This window comes from Cornus florida, unplaced genomic scaffold, assembly GCF_030987335.1.
Source record: "Cornus florida cultivar Cherokee Brave unplaced genomic scaffold, ASM3098733v1 CherokeeBrave_3.0.0_Hap2_Chr04, whole genome shotgun sequence".
NCBI lineage: Eukaryota > Viridiplantae > Streptophyta > Magnoliopsida > Cornales > Cornaceae > Cornus > Cornus florida.
The window spans coordinates 19964769-19977327 of record NW_026775574.1 but is presented as its reverse complement, the minus strand read 5'-3'; the positions used below and the strand labels follow the sequence as shown (position 1 = coordinate 19977327).

At 37.4% G+C, this 12559-nt stretch overlaps 1 pseudogene; it reads left to right on the top strand.

Moving 5' to 3' along the window:
• The first annotated feature begins 269 nt into the window (after positions 1 to 269).
• Positions 270 to 12559, top strand: part of LOC132304806 (pleiotropic drug resistance protein 1-like) — a 90909-nt pseudogene continuing 78619 nt past the window's right edge.

Here is a 12559-nt window from a genome sequence, read left to right as displayed (position 1 = left end):
TCAATAATGAAACTTCCCCGCCAATTTCCACAACATTAAAAATCCAACCTTCTTTGTTACATCTGTATCTCCTCTCTCTCTCTCTCTCTATATATATGCCTTGGGGTAGCCTAGAAAATTGAAACTGTCTAACAAAAGGAAAAGACATAGCTTTGGTACGTGCAGAGGAGAAATATATATAGCATTACAATTTTTATTATAGAGAGTTACATTTCTTGGCTTAAATCTTGAAGAAAAATTGTGGGTTTTGTTTTGTGAGTTGTATTATGATGGATGGTAGTGATCTTTATAAAGCAAGTAGTAGCTTGAGAACAAACAGTATACTCAGGAACAGTACTGTGGAAGTTTTCTCGCGATCTTCGCGGGAAGAAGATGATGAAGAAGCTCTGAAATGGGCTGCCATTGAGAAACTTCCCACTTACAATCGGTTGAAGAAAGGGCTTCTATTTGGTTCAAAGGTGCAACCAATGAAGTCGATATTAACAATCTCGGACTTAATGAAAGGCAGCACTTAATGGAGAGGTTGATCAAAATTGCAGATGAAGATAATGAGAAGTTCTTGTTGAAGCTCAAGAATCGAATTGATAGGTAAGATTTCTCCTGATTTTTTTTTTTTTTTTTTTTTCATTTTTGTTTCATATATAAATATAGTAGACTTTTTGCCTATGATCTTTTGTTGTGCACAAAGGAGGGTCGAGTTCACTCTCATTTATGTGGGGTTCACGCTGTCTGTATACACCCTTGTTCACACCATTTGCACGAGTTGTTGGCCCCTACCTAAATTTTTTTAACTTTGTTTATGTAATTTTGTAAAATTTTACAAAATGCTCCTTTCTAAAAATTTCTCTAAAATCTGCATATATATTTTTTTTCCCTATTTACTTTTCTTATTCTTCCAAAAAAAAAAAAAAATTACATTCTCCCTTCATCAATCAAGCCCTAATTTTTTCCCTTTCAAGTTCTCTCATTTTTTTTTTTTTTTTTTTAAATACCTTCTTGATGTATGTTTTTATTTATTTATTCATATTCATATTCTTGTTCTTTAAATTTATTATTACTACAATTATATAAACTTAGAGTTTGATGGTGGTTTGTTTTGTGTTTTTGCTGTCAAATAAGTGAAAAACATAACATTTATCATATAACCAAAGGTTTTGTAAGCTAGTGGTATCTCTACTACTTTCCAAAGGGAATGGTAAAGATTCGATACCCGTGGAGACAAATAGTTGTATGAGTTTCTTAGTAATGAAATACAATCCTAATGAGAATTTATTTTAAAAAAAATCAATATAATGTAACTAACATCTTTTTAAAAATCATCCAAACATGTTTTATTATTTTATTTTATTTATTTTTTCAAAATAAATCATAATTAAACAAAGTAGTATTCCTTCCGCTTCATATGAAATTAAATATGCAAAATAGAAACTATTACCAAATGGATCCTTAATGTCTTTGATTTATATTTATGTATTTTTCTTTATTGCAACCTTTTTCTAAACTGTGACATATTATTTGAATGTACAACGTTATTGTGCTTCTAATTTTTAACTTGTTGTCTTGTTGCACTATTATTGTCATGTTAGTTTAAAAACATATAGATGTATATATCCTAAATAAATTAAACTCTTGTCTCCGTCACTCCTTAAGAAAATGCAAAATTTCTGGATATTGAATAATGAGTTGTGTTACTTTTGCATGGGATTTCTCAGAGTTGGACTTGATTTGCCCACAATTGAAGTTAGATTTGGGCATCTAAAAGTTGATGCAGAAGCTTATGCAGGAGGCAGAGCTTTGCCCACTTTCATTAACTTCGTCGCTAACATACCGGAGGTAATTACAATCAGCAACATAATCACTAGCTATTATTCTACTCATTTTTTTGTTTTCATTAATTCTGTTTTTAGCCAAGTGCTTCTTCATTCTAATTTTGTTTTATGTCCTATAGGGGTTTGTGAACTATCTCCATTTACTTCCAAACAGAAGGAGGAAGCTATCAATCCTCCATGACGTTAGCGGAATCATCAAGCCATGCAGGTGGGAATCCGGCTCGGTCCTTGTAACGACCTAAAAAGATATCAGTGGATGGTACCAAAAATTCGACATGACCTCTACAGAAAAAGTCCTACTACAACTTGTTGAAATCCATATAAAATGTAATGACCTCACTTGGCCTTAAAACTAATCTATCCTATCTCAATGTACAATGCAAATACTATACAACATTCCCAAAATCAACAACGTACATATAAAAATAGTCTCGTTCCTCCAGTTCATTCAAAACATGGAAACACCAGTTCACTACCAAGTCCCATAATCCTTCACAAGAAACACACTTAAATTATCTCAAGTTACAGTCCACGAAGAATAGTTGAAATCAAAAATCCATAGTTTACAACATTAAACAAATTATACTAAAGTTTTACAAAATAGTCAAGATTACATTTACAAAATATTAAAGTTCTAATATAAAAGATAGCAAAATATAGATCTCCAATCCCATCTAAACTTGTTGTGGATTGTCGTCCGCCACCTCTTTTCTGTATTCTGAAAATATTAAAGTAAATGGGTGAGCCAACCACTCAGTACGAAGTGTGTAAGATACACCGCTTATGACCCCGTGAATCCATACAAAGAATATAGTACAAGTAAATGGAATCATGCCTCGGGAAAACAAGCAAAACAACAATACAACAACAAGAACGTATATAAGTCATTCGATCACCAAGTATATAACATATGCTGATGATATACAATGTCATGCAATGTCGCTCCCCGTTTCCAAAACAATACCGTTTCACCTTTTCAAACCATTAGTGCAATTCGACCCATGGCGACTCCATGGCACGAGAGGAGGATTGGCTAACTATCCCCGACCACATGGCAACTCCAAGGCGTCGTTAAAGGGCCTAGGTAGCTCAACCACGCTAGGGTCTCTCCCTAGTCCCCTCTAGACCACACTAACGCCATGGACCACTAGGCGATTCCTAGGCGTCTGAGTTTTCACAAACCTTTTTTTTTAAAAAAACATTTTCCCCAAAAAATTTTCATTTGCTTTTAAATCAATTCTCCCCCTTTTTCTTTCCCAATGAATGCATGAATGCTTCATGCTTCCAAATACCAACTCAACAATAAATTTCCATGCATTCATCTACACCATACTTGCATATTTGGAAGAATTTCAAAGCATTAATTTTGCACAATTATATTTCAATTTCTTGCCAATTGAGAATATAGGGCATACAACAATTTAATACTAAGCATGCTCTTTCACAAATTTTAAATAAAAACACATATAGTAACACAATTAATCCATGAAGCACATTTAACACATCTTATGCATTTAACCATAATTGCGAAGAACAAAATATATAAAATTAAGCATGCCAATAATAAAATTCATAAAGGATAATTCACAAAAATCAAAGATTGTGAGTACTAGAAACCCCTACCTCAACCAATTGAAGAAAGCCCCAAAAAGCCCCAAAATTTGAAAATTTAAAAGTGCTCCAAACCAGAAATTGCTCGGATCAAAACGATGGTCTCGACGCGCTCGTCGACTTTTCCTTCAGTGGCAAAGTCTAATTTTAAGTGATGGTTCCGGTATGTCGCACCACCACCATCAAGCTTGGAGTGTGTGCATTAAGGCGAGGGCTAAGAGTTTTACATTTATAAAAGCCACTACTACCTTCACTATAAATATAGCTTGGGCGAGTAGGGATCGTCCCAAGGGATTGTGAGGATCGAACAAGGTCGTTGAATCGCTATTAGGGCTAGTAGGTCGAGTGATCAAACAATTGATTGGTTGGTTGATTAGACTTGAGAGCAACTAAAGTAAACTAAGTGATAACAAAAGAATGCAATTAAGAGTAAATAAGAGAGAGAGAGAGAGATCTTGGGGTTTAGAGATCACCACCAAGCAATGCATTTCTATACCATTGACAAGTGACTAATGAGGGCAAATGGTGTGTTACAATATTAGTGTGTGTGTGTGTGTTTGGTTGATTCAACAAGCAAGGATGACTAGTTAAGCATGTATTGTCTAAACATCATGTGAAAGGCACAATATATCTAAGTAATGAAGCATATATTGTCTAAACAACATGTGAAAGGCACAATAGATCAAAACAAGTCATTAATCCTTTCATTAAGTTCACAATCCAAATATAACACAAGGTTAGAGACATATGCTACTTGCATTCAAAATCTTGGATCATCAAACAACAAGCATGGATTGTCCTCCCATTTAACACTACACTATAACTACACTACATCTACACTACTAGCATGAAAATAAACTAGGAGAGAGGCACAATCCATCAAGGAATAAGTATGAACCATCAAAAAAATCACAAGAGCATTCCATTAAGCATTATGTTTTGACAATCTCTAAATCTATAGTATCAATACACATAGACATGCATCAATAACACAAAATCTAGAGACAAGCACATGAACATCTATTCTAGCATACATAGACATTTGAATAGAATGAAATAATCAATTGGAAGTATTAAACCACATAAATCATTGAATAAACAAGATCTATATATATCAAAGTGTCAAAACATTAATTACAACACTAATCCCTTAATAATGCACAAGATTAAGATATAGAAAACATGCTTGGGGCTAACTCTAGCCCCAAGAGGATGTCTAGCCACTCATGGTGATGTTGCTCCAACCCTCAAGGGCTAACTCCATGGAAGAAATCTGCTCCCTGGGATGATGAAGAGTCTCCAATGGTGTCTCTAGCCTCTTCTTCCTCTAAACTTGCTCTCCAAGAGAATAAACCCTAGAATTGTATATGTCTCAAAAAGTGCATCATATTCCTTTTATAGGTAGGTCAAGTGACACACAAAATGAGCTGGGGTCGTGCAAAGAATATTCTCTAATGATTGGATAGAGGACGGATTGAACAAGCTGAAAATTTAACTTTTTCGCACTGGAGGAATTTTGATCGATCGAACTTTGGACTTGGATCGATCGAACTTACTGAGATCCATCGAACTGAGGCTGGATCGATCCAACTGGTTGAGCTTTTTTGGGAAAAGACAAATCCGAGTTATTTTTGGGAAAAGGACAAAAGTGGTTAGTGGGTGGTACAGCTGTGGATAAGATCAATCATTTGAATAAAGGCAAAAGTGTTCAATCGATCGAATGGTGGTGTTGGATCGATCGAACTTTGGACTTTTTGCTTTGGGTCAAGGCTTGGATCTATCTTTAAGTGCTGAGATCGATCGGTGTTCGATCGATCGAACCATGAAGTTTGATCGATCGAACTTTGCTGCTTCCCACATTTGGCTTCATTTGCTTCTTTCTTTCTCCACTTTGCTCATTTCTTTGTTTAATCCCAGAATTGCTTCAATTAAGCTCTTATTTGGCTAAGTTAGCTTATTTTCAGAATAAGTGCCTAAAAATGGAAATAATACGAAATTAATCTAAAACAGTAAAGTAAGATACATAAAGGTACCAGAATGCCTAAGCTTAAGGGGTTTAAATACGCACTTTTCAGCGCTCATCACACCCTCAAACTTAAATATTGCTAGTCCCTAGCAATGAACTAAAAAGTAAAGGAATGAAATGAATAACTATACAAGAATGAATCTAGAAAACAATAAATGGATAACGCCACTTTCGTAGGGAATACGATTGCACTTAGCATATGGAACAAGCCTTTTAAACCCCTAGGTTACCCCTAGTGGGCGAGTGAAGTCTCGTAAGGGTTTCCAAAAATGGTACCCACAAACATTAAGCTCATTCTTTCAAAAGAGGCGCTAATTTTGTAAACAAGCATTGGGAGAAAACTACCTCAAGTATGCAAATTTTCAAACATTTCCAAGCAATCTCCCAAAATCTCAACATCAAGTAAACAAGTATGGTTCTCCACATATCAAGAAAATGATCATGCAAATCAAAACAACTCTAGAATTCTTTTGAGTGGACCGGCATCAAATGTGTTGCTATCTAAGCCAACTAAAGAATTAATCACATCCTTACCCTCAAATTAGCTCACAAATCTAGTACCGATCATCAAGACAAAAGTAGACATTTTATTAAAGCTTTATTGTTCTAGGTGCGTTTATTCTTTTCACTCGATTTTTTTATTTTTATTTTTTTTATTTTTTTTTTTAGGATCAAAGATGGAAGTATGGTGCAATTTGTTGATCTATTTAGCTTTCTAGTGATTCATGAGGTCGAGCGTTAGGTCAATGACTCCCAAACCAGACGGATTTAGGGCACTAGGTGTTCAAACACCCCTACAGACTTACAAGCTCAAATCAACTAGGCTACAAATTAAGACATCCTCCATCTAATCATTTCCCACTTCTCACCTTTTGGGAGAAGTCTTCACTTTTTATTGCTTTTGCAACTTCTTTTTCTTTTTGTTTGTTTGTTTGTTTTTTTTTTTTTTTTTTTTGTTAAGCAAGTTCAATTATTAACCTAGAGTTTGGGCCCTCCACCTTTCGGCGCTAGAAGTTCAGTGCTTGATGAGGCTAGAATCCCGGCTAATTAGTGAAAAGGGGTTATTATCCACCTTTATCAATAATGAAAGCTTTCAATGCATTACTAGTCCAAATGGGATATAACCAATTCAATAATTAACAAAGCATGTACCCTACAAATGAATGCTATTGCGCGCCTGTGCTAGTGTAGAATTCTAAAGTGAATCTCAAAACAATCACAAATCAAGATGATGTGGACCACAAGTGCAAGCAAGATATCAATCTTTCGAAAAATTTACTCCTAAATGGCATCCCTAAGGCATACAAGGAGAATTGGACTCTCAAGTCAAGCAATTTTTAAATTTTAAGCAATATAGTCCTTAAAAGATCAAAATCATAGCTAAATATGGACTAATCATAGAAATATCCCTCAAATACACAAGTCATGCTCAAAATCTTGAAATTTAAAGCTAATACTGCAAAGCACCATTCCCCCCAAACTTAAATGGCATAATGTCCTCAATGTGCAAAGAGAACAAATGAAAGAGTATACCAGTGCAACTAAGCAAGAATGATCGGGACTGAAGTATCCGAAGTGGGTGGCATGGCCCCCCTAAACTTGGGATGAACTGTGGTCCTGAAAATTGGCACTTGGATAAACTCATCAGATAACAAAATGGGATAATCAGTGTACAGTGGACATGCAAGTGTAAATGGGATAAACAGATAAAGAAATAAGAGAGGTATAAGGGTGGTCCTGAAAATTGGGTAGCACTCTCTCACTGAAGTCACTATGATGCACCTGATGGAGTCAAACTTACAGATATGAGAATATAATCATATGACATCCATAGCAAAAATAGATAAAGTATAGGTACAACAAAAAATTCAAAGCCGACAGACCGGCTGTAAAAATAATAGTACTGTACAGTGACAAAACTAAAGTATCAATAGTAGAGAGGGATCATGAGATAGAAGGACTGGGAACTCAGGAGGATGAGGTAGGACAGGCAGGTCGGGCTCCGCGGATATCTCTGGATAGATCTCGGAACATAGTCGCGACATCCGTACGGAAGGCAGCAAAATTAGCTTTGTGGGCTGTAAGATCAGCTCATATGGCAATAACACAATCCTCAAGAGTCTACAGGCGTACTCCAAAGCCGGGTGTTAGATTTGGAGCCTTAGGTATAGATGAATCAGAAGAAAGCTCATGAGTCTGCTCCTGGTCGTGAATGGGCGACCCAGTTGGAGAGTACTGCTCTGTGGCATCTGCAGGGCGCTCTAAGTCAATATCTATATGCTCGACAGTTGGATCGACTGGTACGTTGTCCACTGCGGGATCTGCTGCTGCTGCTTGAGCTGCTGCCTCTGCCTCCTCCTCAGCCTCTAGCTCCTCTGCAGCCACTACTGTATGGTTCTGCAGTCTAGTAATAATGGCGTTATAGCTCTTGGTCCAGTCCTTCTTCAGAAAGTGACAAGAACCTCTCTCGGGGTGCTCCTGAGGATGAATAGGGTAGCGCTGGTCGATCAAAATTTGGGTGATGAAGTGGTTGAATGGAAGAGACTTAGCCCGTCCGGGCGTCTCCTTGCTAATGTACTCATCATATAACTTCCTCATTATACTCCAGATGAGTGCGGGAATAGACACCCAGTGCCCTATGTAGAAGGCGTAGAGGGCTTTCAAATAATCCCCCCTCTTCTGAATCTTGTGCCCTGCCATATAGATGTTCCGAAAGAGCACAAAAACAATAAACCACAGGTTATCTGGAAGGAATGTCCGGGTGGCGAAGGTCTCACCAGCGACATGATGACCTGTAAGAAAGACCGCCATGTCGGCATATGAAGGCCAGTATAGCCTAGGATATGTCTCCTGAAGCTTTGGAGGATAGCGGTGTGGGCAGTGCCAAGGGTGGGCTAGTGAGTCCTCTGTGATGGTGATCTGATGGCCATCTACAGAAGTGACCAGCTCTGCTGTGATACGTGGGGATGGTCGGAGGTTCTGATAGAACAACCGTACCAGCCGCGGGTAGACTGACTCTATGACTGGGGCAAGAATAGCTGCCAGGCCCCTCTGAATGATATCATGGTAAGCTGATCGGGTCAGCACCGATCTAGAGAAAAAGGATGTGTCAAATACTGACTCATGGTCGACCGCCATATGCGCATATCTAAGCACGGGCCTATCACGCTCCTGAGCTGGTTGAGCTGGCTGGCGTGGTACTGGTGAATACTCAATGCCAGCATGTGGTGGAGATGGTGATGGTGTAAATGCAGGATGAGCCGCGGAGGTGGATGGCATATGGTCATCCTCAGCCTCATAAGATGGTGATTGAGGTGGGGTAGCCTATGCTGGGTCCTGCTGTGCATGAGAGGGCTCTGCTGGCTCCTCTATCCTCGGTCTGATATGGCGCTGAGGCCCGTGTTGCCTGTTGGCAACGGTCTTCCTTTTAATCATGGTCTGCAAAAAAGAAAAAGAAAAACTTGTAATGGGAGTTAGTGCCAGAATAAGAAATTTTAAGCACAATATAGAAACATGTATGTCAAGTAAAATAGACAAAATAGATATGACATTAATCTATGCAAGTGGCAGGATGTGAAGCATGCTAAACAATGTAAGTATGAAATGTATCCAATGTGGAATATCATAAGCATTGGGCAAATATAAGATAGCATGAACATAAGATATGAAGAATGAAGTGTATGTGTGAGATCTGTGAAGTTCGATCGATCAGAAAAAGAAGTGAGATCGATCACAAAAGTTGGATCGATCAAAAATAAGTTCGATCGATCTCACCACTTCGATCGATCTGAGACATGAGTTTGATCGATCTCTCATGATCGATCTGAGGTACAAGTTCGGTCGATCGAACTGTGCGACGAATGTAAACAGTCATAGATCTGTGACTTTGGAAGCATGGGGCCCACACGAACATGTTCGTGGGCCCATCAACATAACAAAACATCAAATATTATCACCCAATCATGGCCTATCCTCCCAAACATATATATACATACGAAGCATATGCACATATATATAAACATGGAAACTTGGTGCTTCAAAGCTTCAAAAATGGAGATTCAATCATGAAAATGGCATGGATGTAACATATAAAACATTTATGGATGAGATTGAAGCTTAAATGAACATAAGATGCTCGGATCTTACCTCAAATCGAAGGGAGAGAAGTGGATGCGAAGATTGGATGAGAAATCTGAGATGAGAGAGGGAGTGTAGCTTGGATTTCGCTGGAGATGTCACCAGAGATGGGGGAGATGGAGTGTGGATGCAGCGGCGATGAGGGAAGCAAGGGTTTGGAGGGTTGGATCGATCTAAATGATCGATCTTGAGACCCTCCAGGTCTATTTTAAAAACATTCCCGACAGAGTTCGATCGATCGAACTTCAACTGAGATCGATCGAACTTTGATGAACTCTCCTCAAAGTATTTTTGGATTTTCGAAATTTTTGAAAAATGTAAAACTAAAATTAAAAATTAGAATTTAAATTAAAAATTGTAAAATAAAATTAAAAAAAATAGAATAAAATATTTTTAGGTTTTTTTTTTAATTGAATAATCAATAATAATTAAAACAAAATGTTTTTGTATTTTTGAAATATTTTTGAGAAATAAAATAAAATGAAAATGAAATGAAATGAAAATAAATTAAAATAAAAGTGAAAATATTTTTGGATTTTTTAAAATTCGAAAAGTCAAAACAAAGTCAAAATAATGAAATGAAGAATTGAGATCGATCGAAACAAGCGTTCGATTGATCAGACAGAGAGCAAGAATATGCCAATTTTTGGTTCAGAAAATTAGCTAAGTGTTGGAACTTAAAGATCGATCGAACTTGAAAGTTGGATCGATCAAAGAACTTCAGATCGATCTTGGAATGTTTCGATCGATGAGATAGAGAGGTGAAATATGCAGGTTGATGTAGGCTCAAAATTTCTCTAAGTGTTGGATCATGAGATCGATCGAACTTTGAAGTTAGATCGATTGAAGGTCTCCTGATCGATCTAAGAATTAGTTCGAACGATGGGATAGAGAGGTGATTTGGATATAGGTTTCTGCAGGTCGAAAATTTTTCTACGTGTTCGATGTAGAATGGAGTTTGATCGATCGAACTATGCAGAATGCTCAATAATGACATGAAAGCTCATGCAATCCTCACCAAAGTTCCTTTCAATGTATATAAACCAAAAACAAGTATCTAGACTTTGCAAGAAACGAAATTTAAGATAAAATGGGGGATGAATAGGGTTTTGAAACCCTACGAATGCTTTTGCTAGTCTTTAACGTCTTTAGCAAGACGTTGGGTTCTTTTAGCCCGGATTAAAGATCTTGTAATGCATCCCCTCCTTGTTGGGGTGATAGATGCTTTGAACTCCACCCAACAAATGGTTCTTTGATGAACTTGTTGGATTAAGCTCAAAAGAAACTTTGGATCATTTGTCTATGTAATCACAACCTTTGGGCTTCCATGCCCTTTCAAAGCAAGAATTTGAAACAAGACTTTTAGAATGCAAGGTTGAAGATGATTCCTTTAAAGTTTTGGTCTTACACAAAAGCTCATTTCCTTGACATTAAAGATCATGACATTTATCTACAACATTAACCCCTTCTTCATATTTGTCAAATGAATTAGGTGTGGGATTAAAGATATTCAACTTCACCTTCATGTGGCCAAATGAGATCTTCATTATCCCCATCCTACAATTGATGTTGGCATTAGCGGGTGCCAAGAAGGGACGACCAAGGATAATGGGAATTTGGCTCTTAGGATTGGGGACCGGTTCCGTGTCAATGACAACGAAATCAACGGGAAAGAAGAATTTGTCAATCTTAATCAAGACATCCTCGATTATACCCCTAGGCTTTTTAATGGATCAGTTGGCAAGTTGCAAAACTACCGACGTCGGTTTCAATTCACCTAGGCCCAATTTGACATAAACCGAGTATGGAAGAAGGTTAACACTTGCTCCTAAGTCAAGAAGCGCCCTATTAATGATATGATCACCAATAATGCATGATGTAGTGGGTGAACCGGGGTCCTTAAACTTTGGAAGAGTGTTATGTTACAAAATTGAGCTTACTTGCTCGGTCAAAACCACTTTTCTTGGTGCTTGGCTCTTGTTTTTCCGTTTTTGGGTGCACAAGTCTTTCAAGAATTTGGCATAAGCCGGAATTTGCTTGATTGCATCCAATAGTGGAAGATTGACTTTTACTTGCCTAAACATTTCCATGATTTCATTGGTTTTTGCCTTTTGCTTGTTTTCTGAAATGTATCCTTTTAAGGCATCCGGAAATGGAACTTTTGGTTCAAACACTTTTTCAGAATTTTCTTTTGAACTCTCTTCAACACAAGAAGTTTTTAAATCATTTTGTTTCAAATCATTTTTTAACAAAACTTTTTCAATATCATTTTTCAAAACTTCTTTTTCAAACACATTTTTTAAAACTTTCTCATTTACAAGATCATGTATATGCAATGAAGGAGGAATGGGATGTGAAACGGGATGGGTGACAACTTGAGGTTGCACTGGTTCACTCTCTTCATTGGACATTTCAACTTGATTGTCCACAATCCTACCACTCCGCAAGGTAGTCACCGCATTAACACGTTCAATGGTGTGGCCTTCCGATGAGGAATGGGTTTCCACAACACATTGTTGCTTAGGTGGGGCATTAATAGGCATCTTTCCATTCTCTCTTGCATTGAGAGTGCTTGCTATTTGCCTTACTTGGGTTTCTAACTTCGTAATAGATTGAGAGTGAGAATGAAACAATTGTGTGTTAGCCTCTAAAGTGCCCAAAACATTCAAAACTTTTTCTTCAAAGGCGGGACTTCTAGTATTTCCTTGGGAATAAGATTGGTTGGGAAAATGAGAATTAGCAAATTGATTCCCTTGTGATTGATAAGGTCTATAACCTTGGGATCCTTGGTTTTAAAGTGGAGGTGGAATGTACTTCCCTTGAAAATCGCCTTGGGAAGGGTTTGAGCCCTCTCCTTGGTTTTCTAAGAGAAATTCGGATGATTCCTCCAACTTGGATTATAGTGAGTACTATAAGGATTGTTCCCTTGGTTCACAAAAGCTGCATTGACTTGTTC